We start from the raw sequence: 16,100 nt of genomic DNA on the forward strand, positions 1-16,100 counted from the left end.
TTTTGTGCTTTATTTAATGTGCATACTTTTTCTGCGTCTGACTTCTTTCAGGCATGCATGTAAGTGAAACATGATGTTTTTGCATATAGTTATGGATCGTTGCCATCTAAATCTTAAGGAGGGGAGTGGCATGAACTGATCGCTGTGTTAGGAAAACTACTCTTGCAGACTCATTGGGGGTGGAGTGGAAAAACAAGATCCATCAAGGGAGCCAGAGAAATAATCTAAGCAATGGAAGATAAGGACCTAACCCAGAGCCCAGGCAGTGGAGATGGGGAAGAGGTGGACAGATCAGAGCTCTGGAGAGGTGATTCAAAACATATGTTTCATTTACAGACTTCTCCAAACACGAAGGGGAACACTAAACCGAGTGCTCAAAACTCCAGCTACTTTAATTGACCACAGCATTAGTTTGGGCACTTTTCAAGATTTAAATAAAACAAGCCAAATCCTTCCAAGAGTCTATTGACATAGATGACAGGGATGAAACAGACCAAGAAGCCAGCACAATGTGTATAAATGAAGGGTGTCCCCTGAGACCGTAATGACCTCAAATATTATTGGAAAACTTTTGCAGTTATTTTTCCTAAATATTATTTGTGTAGTGCTATTTCTACATAAAATTTAGATTAGTTAGGAAAACATAACTATGATTGAAGAGACCAGAGGGGTTGGGAAAACTTTCAGTAGAAAGTTGGGAGGGAAGAGTTGGGAGGTGAGTGTTTAGGACAACAGAGGGAAGAAGCAGGAAGTGAGAGCTCATTCAGCATCTGTCTAAATTGCATGTTTCCCAAACCCTAGTACATCCCTCCCCAAAAGCGTGCCAGGAAGAACTTGAGTCACCTGATAAATATGGTCCATCTTTTTGGAGTACCCCATTTCCCCAATCCTAGAAAGATGCCATTTATATGGAAGAGAACAATAAGTTATAGAGAAGAACACAAAATTGATGTGAAGTTTCAAGATAAAATATGAGACTTCGAGTATCTTTCTAGTCAAATGCTTTGGTCTTCAGCTCCAATGCCTTCTTTCCATTAGGTAAAATGCAAAGGAAAAGTTTTGTGAATCATCATATCCATTGCTCCTTACCCTAGCTTATAGGGTTCCCACTAAGCTCTTCTCCAGACTGTGTGGTGTTATTCATCCAACTGCATTCCTTCCTTTCTCTACTCATTCATTCCAACAATATTAAGTAAGGGCCTACCATACACTAGGATCTGGGAGATGTTTTCCTCCTGTGCAGTACTGTAAGTTCCAAAAAGGACAGTGAACTTAAAACAAAACCAAAAAAAAAAAAAAAAAACAGCATTCAGAGTCCCCTTCAGCATTTGTCAAACCCTGAAATATTAGCTGCTCTATAAATATTTGCTGATGTTGAAATGGGATCTTTGCCAAATCTTTGCAAAAACCCAGGGAGGAGTTAAGAGATGGAAAAGAGGGGAGAGAAGGGATATGTGTGTGCAAACCGATAGCTACTATGAATAAAGCATTTTGTTTAATCCATGAACAACTCTAAAACAGACTTTAAATTATGTCTGCTTTGCAGCCAAGGAAACTGAGGCTGAGACTGAATAAAGTCACTTTTTTGAAGTTACACAGCTAGTAAGTATATGAGTACAGATTCAATCCTATCTTTGTCTGGTAAGAAGGGTCATGGAGAATACAGAAATGTAAATGTGTGTGGCCTTTGATCCAGGAGTTCTAAAAATTCATCCTATAGATATATTTGAACGAATGTTCAAAGATACAAACACAAAGATGCTCATTTTGGTGCTGATTGCAATAGCAGTAAACTGGAACCAGTCTAAATATCTTTTATTAATGAGCTAATTAAATAAAGAACACCATAAGAAAAAGGCATTCATATGTGGACTGACATGGAAAGGAGTTCAGGGCATATTATTATTATTTTTAATATTTCCGACCTTTATTTTATTTTATTTTATTTATGGCATACTGAGAATTGAACCCAGTGCTTCACACATGCTAGGTAAGTGCTCTCCCACTGAGCTATGACCCCAACCCCAGGGCATACTATTAATTGAAGAAAAGCAAGTTGCAGAACAGCATGTATTCTTAGATTACGTTTATCTTTTTAAAATAAATGCATAAGTCATATTCATGCATATGCAGGTGCCAAAAATTCTGGAGAACTACATTCCACTTTTAACAGATTAGTCCTGGGGAGGTGTCTCTGGTCAGGTAGAGAAGAGAGAGTTCTCTTTTTACTTTATTTACTTAATGCATTTTGCGAAAGTAACCTTTCAAACAATAAGTCTGTAGCACTTTTATAATTAAAAGCAAACATGTCCATTAAAATGCACAAAAATGAAGCCTGGACATACTTCAATACACCATGTTGCATGGGGAAAGAGTCTTACAGGGCAGGAAAACTTTGGAGGAAAGAGAGTTGAAAAATAGCAGGAGTTAAGAGCCAGAAGAAGGAAAAAGAAAGTGGTGGAGTGAATGAAGTTCATGCCAAAGTCCTTGGTTTTTTTTTTTTTTTACCTTTTAGATTTTTATTATTAGTTCTCTCTGAAGAATCAAAATAGTTAGCAAATTATTTTAGATTCATCAAGACTGTATATCCTTTGTATTTAGATCTTTAATGATGTACAACATAATACAAAAGAAACCAAAGAGTGATTTCTAAACCTAGGTGTTATTCATGTGTCATCCTAAAGAAGGGCTAGAGGAAGAGGTTGTTCAAGGAGAACAGGGGAAGGTTAGTGCTAGGCCACTGAGTTGTGGCCTGTTTTCTCAACCCATTCAGTGTGCTGGGAAGGGGCCAATGATTACTCAAACTGACAATAGGTTTCCTAGAGCAGGGGCTCTGACACCTTGGGCAGCAGAGGATTGTGCTCCAAACCAAGCTGAAAGAAATGGGCTGGACAGAGAAGCATGATGACTGCCTGGCAGAAGAGGCAAACTGGGCCCCATGGGGAAAAGTGCTTTCTTTGCACCTCAGAGACATTACAGAACCAGTGTAACACTAAAAGACTTTGTTAAAAGGGAGAAAGAACAAAACCCTGGAAGAACCTTCTTGTACTCAACTTGGATTAGAATTCAACCCACCAGTGCAGGTAGTGGGAGAAGTATCTAACCCCAAAGCAGCACTAAGTCTAGCCCTCCCCTTTCTCCCCACTCCTGTTGGCAGCTAGACCAGGTTTCTACTGAGGATGAGACCCCAGAAATACCAAGGTAGTCTCTCTGGAGGGCCAAAAGTGGGAAGGACACTTCTCAAATACAAATACATTTAATATGAAGGAGCCAGGACAAGTCTGGGGCATTCATATGCCCAAATCTTCCCCACTTTCTCCCCAGCTCAGGGCCTAGGCTCACAGAGACTGGCAAGCACAGTCTCCACACCTGATCTTCTAACCCCCCAAAAGAAAATCCAGAAGTGTGCCCCTTCTTCCCCATATGTGGGCTCTGCAGGGCCTCTGGGGGGTGGTGGTTCCGTGGCAGGGCCTGGACAGGGCCTGGTCTCAGCTGGCTCCAGCCCGAGCCATGAGGTCTTTAAAGCATTGTCCTGGTCATTGTTGTGTAATAGCAAAACTTCCTTAATATCTTTCAGTTCAAAGCCCATTTCCTTAAATTTGCTCATTAACTGAAGGAACTCCATCATCTTTTCTTCTGAACACTGGTGCATTTCCAGAGCCTCTTCCACTAAAAGAGGGTCGAAGCCCTTCTCACAAAGCTGTCCATGTGCAAAGAGATAGTCGAGAATCTGCTCGATATTCTCTCCTTTCTTCTTCATGGCTCTCAGGACACGCTCATATGAGTAGCCCATGTTAACCACTGTCTCCACACACTGCCGCTCACTGGGAGACAGTGTTTGCAGTTCAGAATAGGCCTGGGGACAGCTGGGCATGTTGGGCACTTGTGACACTGAGAAATTTGGAGGGGTGACCTGTACTTCTCTGACAATCTGCAAACAATCAGGCAAGGAGAAGCCAATAGGTAGCCCAACTTTAGCTGGTGTTTTGAATTTGTCTCCTATCTTAAATGGGACATCATCAAGGTAACTGAAAGTCCCATGAAAATCTGCACCCAACTTCTTAGAAGCCATTTAGAACCTGAACAACGCTGCTGCCGCTGTCCCAAAAGTCGAAAGGTTCTGGCGCCAGCCAACCTCCCAGGCTCAGTCCCGCTAAGCTCCCGACGCCCCTAGGGCAAGTGACCGCCACCACTTCCAACTCTGCCCGCCCTGGGCCAGGCCGTAGCCACCGCCAGTACCTCGGCCGTCATGTTGAAGTCCTACTTCCCTCCTCCTTCCCTTCACCAGTCCTTGGTTTTTATTTATTTTTGGTCTAAACAATAGAAATTATTCTCTGTCATTTCTGAAAGCTAGAAGCTCCAAATTAAGACGTTGGCAGGATGGGTTTCTTTTGGGGGCTGTGAGGAAGAATCAATTCCTTGCTATACCTAGCTTCTAAGGGTTCACAAACCATCTTTGGTTTTCCTTGGCTTGTAGATCTCTGCCTTAATTTGACGTGGTCTTCTCCCTGTGTGTGAATCTGTCCCAATTTCTCTTTTATAAGGATGCAAGTTATTGGATTGGGGACCCACCCTACTTTGGTATGATCTCATCTTAGTTAATTAATTATATCTGTAGAAACACCATTTCCAAAAGGTCATTAGGATTTCAATGTAGGAATTCCATTAAAAGAAGCATAAAATTTCCTTTGTAAACTGTCACAAGTAAGAACTTGAACTTTTAGAATTTTGGTTGATTCATTTTAGAGAGAATCAGATTTTTCCTGTGCATTCAAAAGAGCAATCATTTCTAAGCTGTGGTCAAAATCATAACTTACACAAAAGAAATCTGAGGGACATTTACAAAACTAGAACAGCTATCTAGCTGATTGGAGATCAATATGGGCTGAGTTGGAAACTTGAGAAATTCAGGTGGACAATTATTCAGACACTGTGCGATGTGTACACATGGTGCTTTAAGCTCAAGCTTTTGGGACGCTTGATACCCGAGACTGCAACAGTGAACCTTCATAACCATGGCTAAGAAGCATGATGAGACTAATGAGACCATCTGAAAGAACTATACCTATGCCTGTAACAAACTATATAGGACTTAGGTATTTTCTACCTCTCCGTGCCTTTTATTTTTAAGAATTAAAAAATTAACTATGGTGGGCTGGGTTTGGGGTTCAGTGGTAGAGCGTTTGCCTATCATGTGTGAGGTACTGGGTTCAATCCTCAGCAACACATAAAAAGAAAAAAAGAAAGAAAGAAAGAAAGAAAGAAAGAAAGAAAGAAAGAAAGAAAGAAAGAAAGAGAAAGAAAGAAAGAAAATAAAGATGTGCCCATTTACAACCAGAAAAAAATTTTTTAATTAACTATAGTAATTTACATATAACATAAAGTTTACCATCTTAATCATTTTAAATGCACAGTTCAGTTCAGTTAAATATATTCACATTGTTGTGCAACCAGTATCCAGAAACTCTTTCATCTCATAGAACCAAAATTTTATACCCATCAAACTAATTCCCACTTCCCCCTTCTCCCTCTCCCCACCCACAGCAACAAGCACTGTACTTTCCATTTCTGTGAATTTGGCTACTCTAGAGACCTCATATAAGTGGAATCCTACAATATTTGTCCTTTTGCAACTGATTTATTTTACTAGTTTAATGTCCACAAAGTTCTCCCATGTTATAGCACGTGTCAGAATTTTCCCTCCATTTAAGGCTGAATAATATTTCATCATATATATTTAATCTCTCTATATCACATTTTGCTTACCTATTCATCAGTTGAAGGACATTTGCATTGCTTTTACCTCTTGACTGTAGCAAATAGAGCTTCTATGAGCCTGGGTGTCCAGAGACCTCTTTAAGACCCTGCTTTTAATTCATTTGGACATGTGCCTTGAAGTGGAATTGTTGAATCACATGTACTTCTTTTTCATTTTTTGAGCCACCACCATGCTATTCCAAGGCTTTTAAATTGTGATATACTCACTGCTTAGTTAGAAAGACAGAGGCAAGAAGGTGGCTATTTCCCAATAAAAAATCAGGGAAGTAGCTCATCGTTGGCAAAATCAAGAGGTTTAAAGAACTCCGTGACATCCAAAGCAAATGAAGGAGGAGGCTTTAGGCTATTTCCTGAGAAGTGGAGAAGGAAAAGCAATTGCTGACCAAGCTGCACAAGGAGCTAAGTACTTTCTACTGGAAAACATTTATCTGTTTGGTGGAGGTTCAAGTTCTGGGGAGTGTCCTCGTTAGAAAACAGCTGATGATTCCAGGAAAACTTGGAGGAATCACCATGGTGATGCACAGTGACCCATTTAAAGTGTAAGGCCCATTGTGAGTTGAACTTTAAAAGATGCCTGTACTGAAACTTCTCTTTCATTTTTCATTGCATGTAAGATATGCAATACAGTAGCATTATTCTTGTTTTTACTCCTCTTGCAGCCTAATGTACCGGGGAGGACTCTTAGCTGCCTTCAGAGTTTAGTCCTGGCTTGGCTAGTCCCTAGTTGCATGACTGAGGTGACCACTTAACCTCTTCAGCCTTGGAGAGCTGATCTGAAAAGCCCCTAAAGTCTCTTCAGTACGAGGATTTATTCCTATGAATGGGTATCATTGTTTCAGCTCCATTTTGTTTATTACTCATTTGCTCTGAACTTGACTATCAGGCAAACTCATCTAATCAGACACAGTAGAGATCAAGGAAATAAGCTAAACAGACAAACTTGATATCAAGGTCCATGTGCTGTAACTCCTCCTTGCTGCTTTGCTTGGACCCCAGGTGCATCCACATCTCCTTTTGCCTTTAGTCTGGATGAGCCCTCTCCCTCTGTTTAATCTTATTATTATTTTTCTCCTTCATTCCCCATCTCCTTTCCCATTTCCAGGGGCTGTGCTTGGTAGTGTAAATGAACTACCTTATTTAATTCTAATAACACCATAAGATAGACAATGTTGTCATTGCCATTTTACACATAGGAAAACAGAGGCTAAGGGAGAGTAAGGGGTAGAAGTAAAACATAAGCCTAATTGGACAGATCCAAAATCTATACTTCTAAACACTACACCAACTAATCAAGAAAAAAAAATTACAACTTGTTTCTAAGTTATTCTGTATTGTGTGTCCTCCTATTATTCAAAATAAATGTTAACAAATCTATTTTGAGACACTTGGCTCCTCCTCGTTCATCTTTTGCAGGATTTTATCACCAGAGGCAGTTCTGGAAAGCTGAGATCATTGTCTCTTTGGATTTCCTTTCCTCTGTTCTCTTTCTCTTGCAAAACTGAGAGCTACAACTGTCAGCTTGTGCCTTGACTCGATTGCTTGCTGGGGACATAGTTGAAATGATATAAAACAGCATTTCCTCTCCTCAAACAGAATACCCTTCCATTCACATTTACTCTTTCTGCTTCTCATTTATAAGAAGATGATTGTTGATGGGCAGAATATACTCCTGAAGTCATGTTTCTCTCTGGGGTGGCTGAATTCTGCAGGGATTTATAATGGAATGGAGTGTGTGCCACCTTTAAGGAAAATCTACACAAATTAATTGATGGCTAGCTAAATCGATGGCCACTCCTGGCCGCCTTAGTGGCCATATTACAACTCTAATATGTAATGGGACAAGATTGTTAGCATGAGCTGCATTTGCTTGTGAATTTTGGTGGGAAGGGAGGATAATCTTCAAGGAAGATGCAGAGACAGAAGAGGTTAAGTGTTGGTTGAATAGGAGTCAGGTTCTTTCCATGGGACCTGAGAACAGATAACCAGGATGGAGAGGTCCAATCATAGTAAGAGGTGCCAAACTGGAAATTAATGATATTGTCGTAAATGATGATGATAATAAGAATGTCAGTCTCTGTTGAGGGCTTATATGTCTCAGACTCTGAATTTTATTATTTTATATGCATTATCTTTTTAAACCTCAACAACTTCAGATAGGTACTATTATGGTACAATTTATTATGATACTATCTATTTCAGGTAACTATAATCTTATAGTATCTATCTGAATAGATACTATTATAATCCATTTTAAAGTGGAAAGAAGTTGAGATTTAAGATGAGTAACTTACTTAAGCTCACAAAATAAAGAATGACTCACTGGTCCATGCTTTTATTTATTCATTTAAAATTAATTTATTGTAGTTATTTATTACTATCGCAATTTGGGGAAGGGAACACAGAACCTTGGGCATGCTAGGCCAGCACTCTATCACTGAGCTATATCCCTTGCCCTAGCCTATGCTTTTAAAAGCACACTTATCACCCAGTGAGTGGGAGTAAGATAAGGATAGAATGGAAAAATGTGTTTGAAGGGAGTCATTTAGAGGACCCACAGAGAGATTGTGTGAAGGTCCCAGGTCTCCTTGAGTAGTTCATGACTTCACTCAAATCACAAGAACACACCACAGTGGTCCCTCTGGGTGGTGCTCAGCATAAGGGTAAGGGTAAAACTGCTTAAAGAAGCCACACCAGGACCACAACCCGTCTTCAGAATCATCTCTTCACTATCTTCCTAGTTTTAAGGCCTTGTTATTACATAATTTGCATATAACAACCAGACATAATTTTCTACTTAAAACAATTAGTCATATTTTAGATAAGGTTTTACTAATGGACTTCTTTTTGCAAATGAGCATCTCCTTCTGTTAATGGTAGAAAGAGCTTGCAGGTACATTCTTGTGAGTGATGGAATCAAATGCTTTCCCTAAGAGAGGGACCCCTAAGTCTTGCTAGGTCTTGCACAAAAATCATGCATCCCCAGCAATAAATTCATTTAGAGTCCCACCAGAGTGTTGTAATGCAATTTTTATGAAGACTCTTTTATTTTGTAAATAACAAATGAGTCACTGATTTTTAAAAGAGTTTAAATGTATCCAGAACTTTTGTTTTGTTATTCTTTTGAACAGCCACTCAGAAGCCAAAACCAGCAGCCCTAAGCTCTCCAGGCTGCTTTGCTGTAAAGATGGTTTTCCTCTATATTGATCACAGCGGTTCCTTTGACAAGAGTGAACAACTCAATCAACTAATGTGTTGACTGATCCACTGAAAGCCTCAGCTCACAGGTCTTCCTAAAACCTTGTCCAGCAATTAATTTTTAATATTTGTGTGCTAAATTCCAGGAAGGCCTGAACACAGCAATAATGAAAAAGGAACTTTAGGGACAATCCCAGTTCTCTGTGACTTATGAGGCATTCTAATCAAGTTCCTTTGGAAGCTTTTCTGTTTGAATTTAAGCAGGGAAGCTGACTGGAGCCTCCACCACAAAATTATGGTTGGGTACAATAAACCTCCAAAGACTAGTCAAAGACAGATTCACTTGATGCCAAATTCTTTTCTATTATCCAAGAGTGGCCAACGAGACCAATGGTAAGAGTGAGAATTCACCAGGGTTTTCATGAAAACTTTACAATAAATTCGAAACAACCTTTGTAAGAATGAAAAAAAAATGGGAAAAAAAGATTTGCTAATGCTGACTGGTTAGAGCGCCCTCATGTGTCTCAGCATGGTACTATCATTTTAGGGCTTCCAAAGTGCATTAAATGCTTTCCTAATCACTAACCCAACATCATTTAATGGCATTCCCTTTTTTTCACACTTGTTTCCAGGGCCACAAATGAAGCTTCTTTTTCATTAGGAATTAGTTTGAATTTTCAGAGTGATTATAGTTTTTTATCAGAAGCTGTAAACACAAATGATCTCATTTTCCAGATGCTACTAATGTGCAGGCTCAATAAATGCTTGAAGTTGAGTTAGTACTTATTTAAATTTCAATTTCTGCCCCAAAGTTGAAGTAGTCTAAATGCTCATCAACTAGTGAATCAGTAAATAAAATTATGGTATGTCCATAAAATGGACTACTACTTAGAATAAAAAGGAAGGAAATATTGACATATGCCACACAGGAGGCCTCAGACAGTAAGATTCGTTTTATGTAACATACTAGAATACTGATAGGCAAGGGCTTGGGTCTAAGAAGATGGGATTGGTTGCAAGGGAGTACAAGGGAGCTTTTGGGGAGATGGAAATATTCTTTCTTACTTGACATCACTCACCTAACTAGACACATTAGTCAAAATTCATCAAACTAGCATCGGTGGTCTGAAGCTGAGTATCATTGAAAACTCAATAATTGTATATTCAAAAGGGTAAAATTTACTGTATATAAATGATTACCTCAACAAGCTTCATAAAATGTTTTTCAATCCCTTAAAGCATCTTTATGGACTTATTCTACAGTGCAGCGCCCCAGCCCCTCTGTGTTAGCCTCTCAGCCTCCTTTTCTTTGCTCATCTGAAAGAGGCCCCACGATGAACTCAGCTCTTGGGAGTCAGGGAATTCTGTTCAGTTCAGAGCCCTTCCGGGGCCAGACTGCATTCTGAAGAGACAGCTCCCTACCTCTGCCATTGTGCTGGGGACCACGTGTGCAGTGACACAGAGCCTCCGCAGCATTTGGATAGTGAGAAGGAAGGAAAACAAGAAGTTCCAGTGGGCCAGTGCTAGCCCTGTCACCACAGAGCAAGGGGGAGCTTCTGCAGGGGAAAGGAGATCTGAGCCCTAAAGGCAAATTCATACCCTCAGTTTGCTGGCTCCCCTCTGTGAAAGACAATGACCAGTTGTTTCCCAGCAGAACCTGTACTTTGCGCACTCTTTGAACACTTGACTAAGTGTTCTGCCCCAGGCAGCGACTGATGGCTGATTCCAGGGCTCTCAACATATTCTACTCCCGCTCATTTCCAACAAAGGTGACCACAGATAGTGATCCAGGTTGGTGTCTCTTAAACTTCACTGGGCTTGGGGGTACTGAGGAATGTAACTTTTAAATGTCAGTTTCTGGTGCTTATTGCACCCTGAGATTATACTGGAACAGTTCTGCGAGTGGTCCTTGGCACCTGCACCTTGGGTGATTGTGATGCAGGAAATCTGGGGACCATTGCTTAAAGAAACAATGCTCTAAGGCCTAGAAAAGTTCTTACACACAGGTTTGTGTATTCACTTGAAAAGTTGAGCAATTTATTCATTGGAAACATCTGACCCACCAAGTGGTTGAGGCCTGGGGCTCGAGTGGGATTCTTGGGTTCAAAGCCCACCTCCATCTCATTATCCTGGAGACCTTAGACAGGTTACTTAATCTCTCTACCGAATGTGGGTAAGAGGAGGTAAGATCAAATGAGTTAATACTTACAAAGCACTCAGAATAAGTGCCAGCGAGCGGTAGATAAATATCGTTATCATTCTGTTCAGATCAATAAAGACTGAAAGGAATATTGAAAACTATGAACCAAGAAAGTTACTGCAAAAAGTTCTTCATTTAAAGTTTGGACATCTCCAAATACTTCAAGTGGTGGAGGGAAATGTAACCACTTTTATGTATGCCAAGTTTCCTACATTCCAAATTAATTTGCTCTAGTTCAGATATTAAAATATAAGCTGAAAAGAACATATAAGCTAAACTCAGTTATAACCTTCTAGTGATTGATTAGGGAGCTCATGAAAACTCATATGTTAGCCAACTCATCTTTATGCATTATGCATAACTGGTGATTTTTAAACAAAGATGGAAATCAGAATCATGTGTAGAGCTTTTTAAAAAGGACAAACTTTGACTCAGTAGAAATTAGGGTGGGGCCCAGGAACCTGAATTTCTTAAAAATTCCTTCCATGATTTGACTGCACATTCTAGAAGAACGCTACAAGTAAAAATTAAGACCATCCATCTCATTTAAATATGTAAAAAGCAGCTGGGTGCTCTGTGTATACCTGTAGTCCTAGCTACTCAGGAGACTGAGGCAGGAGGATCCCTTAAGCCCAGAAGTTAGAGAATAGCCTAAGCAATGTATTAAGATCCTGTATTCAAAAACAAAATATCCTTAAGAAACAGGGACCAAACACATTAAATACTTTGCTAAGGTCACTCAGCAAATCATTTGCAGAGGCGGGAGTTGGATTTTTGTCAGTACAGTTGGTCAAAAAATTTGTATCTGTACTGACCATGTACAGACTTCTTTCTTGTCATTATTCCCCTAAACAATATAATATAACCAGTACTTACATAGCATTTAGATTGTATTAGGTACTATAAATAATCTATAGATGGTTTTGAGTATATAGCAGAATGTGGATAGGTAAATATGTAAATATTATACTGTTATATGTAAGATTTATATGCAAATACTGCACTATAGATTTTTGGTATCCATTGAAGGTCCTCAAACTAATCCTTCATGGACACTGAACAACAACTGAGATGGCAAGATTACTATTCTTGCCATTACATTTTATACAGGATAAACTACTTGTATAGGGTAGAAGAAGCATAGTAACTTTTCACTTCCTTATTTACTCATGAAATGATACTCTGATCTGAATTCATAGGAACTTTAGAATTGCTGATCTGGGATTTTGAATTTCTTTCAGATTCCAGTACTTACTCTCTTGCCCACATATCCCCATTTGCTGATTATTCCCATTAAATCCCTGGAAGTGTAAAGGAGAGATAGCTTTTTTGGAGCCTGGGTGAAATCCCCATGGGAATTATAATTATATATTTGAGAACTTGTTCTTCTCCATTCTTAGAATATAAGAACCTCCAGGGACTACAGTTTCATCATGAACAAATCCAAAATAAACTGGCACATAAAGCTAGGAAAATGAAGATCCCATAAAATCATGAACTTAAGAATTTTATCCTGTTAATCAACTCACAAATCATTGGGACATGAATCACACAAATGTCCAAAAGACCATTATAGTAGCTGAAAGAGTGACATTTTGGTGGCCTCTGGGTTGAGATTTTTCCCTTCTCATCTTAACCTATGAAATCCCTCAGAAACCATTTTCCTTAATGCATTATCAGAGAAGAAAATCTGTCAAATTAAAGTCTGCTGTGGGGAGAAGAGTGGCCAACACTCAAATAAAATCATTCTGCTGAACTTGAGCCAGGGAACCAAATTGGGACAGTATCATTTTGCATGCTGAATAGCTGGGCAGGCTGGAATCCCTGCAGATCTTCACCCATCACCAACCTCTTGCTAATAAAACAACCCATTATTTAGTTACTTCTTGACACCCACTGACTGCTTTCCTTTCAGATTTTCTCTTGACCATTTTTCAATATCCCACCTTTGCATTCTACTTCTGTTCTTGTTAAAATACTGTTTCTTTTCTTTTCTTTTTTTAAGTTCCTTTTTAATCAGATAGCTCCTGCTGGCATGAGCTATCAGAGGTATTCATTTCAGTGGACTCTGGCCTTATGCTGCATTACCTTGGCAACAAGATTTAGAGGCAAAGCCCTGGCCTTGAACTTGTCAGAGTCTCCGACGACATGAACTCAGCACATATTACTCTCCACCATATCAAGTTGTCATGCCAACTGCTAACAATAAAACCCATCTCTTTTCGAGGGCTTTAATTCAATAACTTTTCAAATTGGTTCCTTCTGCAACTCAATTTGGTCTGGAAATGTAATATATGAATGTGTGTGTGCACATGTGTGTGTTTAACCAGTCGCGCTAATGGCCTTCGACTAAATGACTAGAGATTGGAAATGCAGTTTGGGTCAAAAGTTCATCAAAAAGCAAAGAAAAACTAGTGCTGGATCTAAAACAAGGAGCCTGAAATTTTGGAAATCCTGGAAAAAAGGTAACTAAACAAAGTCTCAAGAGGTGACTTCTGCCCTCAGATCTGTATATGTGACTTGTGTTGGCACAGCTGCTAGTGCTTAATGCCCAGAATGGCATACATATTTGGAGCTCCTTTAGCAATTCTGAATACACAACCAACTTCAATTCCTTAAAAGCACTCCTATGTTTATATTTACATTTCATTTTCCTCTTAACGAGAAGGCTCTGTATTAATCTGTCCCCCTTAAAGAGTCTCTTGATTCTGTAAGAACACTCAGAGGGATTGCATGGGCCAGGGGCTAGATGTAACTAGAAGTCTAGGTTTCTCAAACTTACTTGTTTCAATACCTCTGTATCCTTGTGCCAACAGTATGATTATCTGTATGTGGTTTTTCTCTTTTAATTGGATTATTTCAATATATCTAGAAGGAAACTTTATATCACCACTCTGATACTCTCTTCTTTTGGATCCTCTGCAACAGGGGACATGGTTCTTTCTTAGTTTTCAATAACTAGTACATATAAGGTTGATGATGTGCTAGATGCTAACCATTAAAAATACTTTTCATGTGCTCTTTTAATCTTCACCATGATCACAGCAATCCCTGGAGTCAGGCACTTATTTTTATCATCATCCCAATGTCACTTAGGAAGAAATGGAAGTACAGAGACACATTCACAACTGGTATGAATAAGAACTGAGTTTTGAACCCAGCAGTCTGGTTCCAGAGTCTTCTGGCTGATAGTTAGAGTCTGCAGACTCTTGTGTAGGAAGAACTTATTCTCTAAAATTGCAAGCTTCTTGAAGGTAAGGCCATATCTAATACTTCTATCTTCCTCTTAGAACCCAGTTGAGTGACTTTCACCGAAGAGTTGCTCAGAAATTTGGTTAACTTGTTAAAAAGTAATCTGGGAGGATCTTAGAATATCAAATTCAAGTCCATTTTGAAAATCTAGTTTTTGCATCAGCATAATAGGGTCTAATCTCACCTCCAAACTACATATACCTAAAGCCTCTGGAGAGCGAAATCCATGCTTTACGGTATGATGGATATTCTCTGTTGGCCTCTAACAGAGACATTTTCTACCCTTCTCCACTGAGCTCTCTGTCGAGATCACCTGGCCTGTGCAGATTCCACCATCTAGGTCTCCCCACCCTCTGACTTTGTTGGATAGAACCCCATTGGCTGGAGAAGGAAAGAAAGCTTGAGGTATTTACTCCCCTAGCTCCCTCCTGTAAAGGCACAGTTTGATTATGGTCACTTGGCTCTACAAAACACCATTGGTTCCACAGCCTGGCTCTCTCCTATAGCTACAGCTCTTGTAGGGGTGGTAACAGTTTCTTGCTTTGCTTTCAGGGAGGTTCCCCATTCCTTTTTGGTGTCTTCCTGTAACTCTGACCAAATTTTCATTGATAGTCTCTTCAATAATTGTATCATCTATCTCGGACACCATTCTGACTCTGATCCCTGTCGTCTGGTCTGATGTTTCTCAAATGTAAAATTCTGTAAGCTCTTGCTAACATGCAGATTCTGATAGACAGGTCTCAGGTGGGGCCTGAGATTCTACATTTCCAACAAGCTTCCTGGTAAATGCATAATCCACAGGTCACATTTTGACTAGTATAAGTTTAGTAGATGGTCTATAGTTGTTACTTGATAGGTGTTTTGAGTTGAACAAAAGAATAATTGCATGAATGACTTGGGTGCAATGCTGCATTCAACACTGGTGACAGAAGCCACACCTTTGCCACACCTCTCTGGTAATAACTTATCCCTGATGTCCCAGCAGAGCTGCAGCAGATCTAGTGGCACACCAAGAAGTTCACGGTTGGCTAGGCACTTTTATCTCTGTCTTTCTCATTGACACGGCCACCCTGGTGATTCTTATCATCTCTGGTTAGAGCTGTTTATTAAAAACAGCAACTACTGCAACTTCTAAGAAATTGAATTTGTACACATAAATATGGTTTTCTTCAGAGATGAAAGTAAAACATTTCTTTTCAACATCAGAATTGATTTCCCCTCAAGGGATGATTACTTGCTGAGTGAAAGATGGTAGAGAAATCTGTAGTTTGCCAAACAGTGAGTCTTATTTGCTCAGATTCTGTATAGTCTTGTACAAACAGGTTCTATGTGCAAAGGCAAAGTTTAGCTCCAAGAGATCATTCAAAACAAGACCCAATGCAACGCAAACTAGACCTTACTGTAGTTTTAACCAAATCAAACTGTTGCTTTTGCATGCATTTGAGCAATACATATTTTTTAACACCTACTAAGTGTCAGACACTGGATCTCTTTGAAGGAAATGATTATGTGCAGAGTAAAATCTTATTAATTCAAATTCAAGTAAATTGAACATCATGGTAATTCAGGCAGATGCTAACCTGTATTTGACTATTTCACTAACCATGCAAAATGGATTTATTATTATGCCACTTAATAGGTCAACAAGTTTGTAAAAAAAAAAAAAAAACCACTT

At 39.4% G+C, this 16,100-nt stretch overlaps 1 long non-coding RNA gene and 1 pseudogene across 2 annotated transcripts in view; both read right to left on the reverse strand.

Annotated features, from left to right (window-relative positions):
* LOC306660446 overlaps positions 1-16,100 on the reverse strand; it is a 356,489-nt gene that overhangs the window by 286,253 nt on the left and 54,136 nt on the right. The gene's annotated exons all lie outside the window — the stretch shown is intronic.
* Positions 2,505-4,279, reverse strand: LOC306660588 (ubiquitin-associated protein 1-like; annotated as a pseudogene). Its single transcript has one exon. The product of its transcript is annotated as a ubiquitin-associated protein 1-like (transcript).

Source organism: Sciurus vulgaris (assembly GCF_902686455.1).
Source record: "Sciurus vulgaris genome assembly, chromosome: 4".
Taxonomy (NCBI): domain Eukaryota; kingdom Metazoa; phylum Chordata; class Mammalia; order Rodentia; family Sciuridae; genus Sciurus; species Sciurus vulgaris.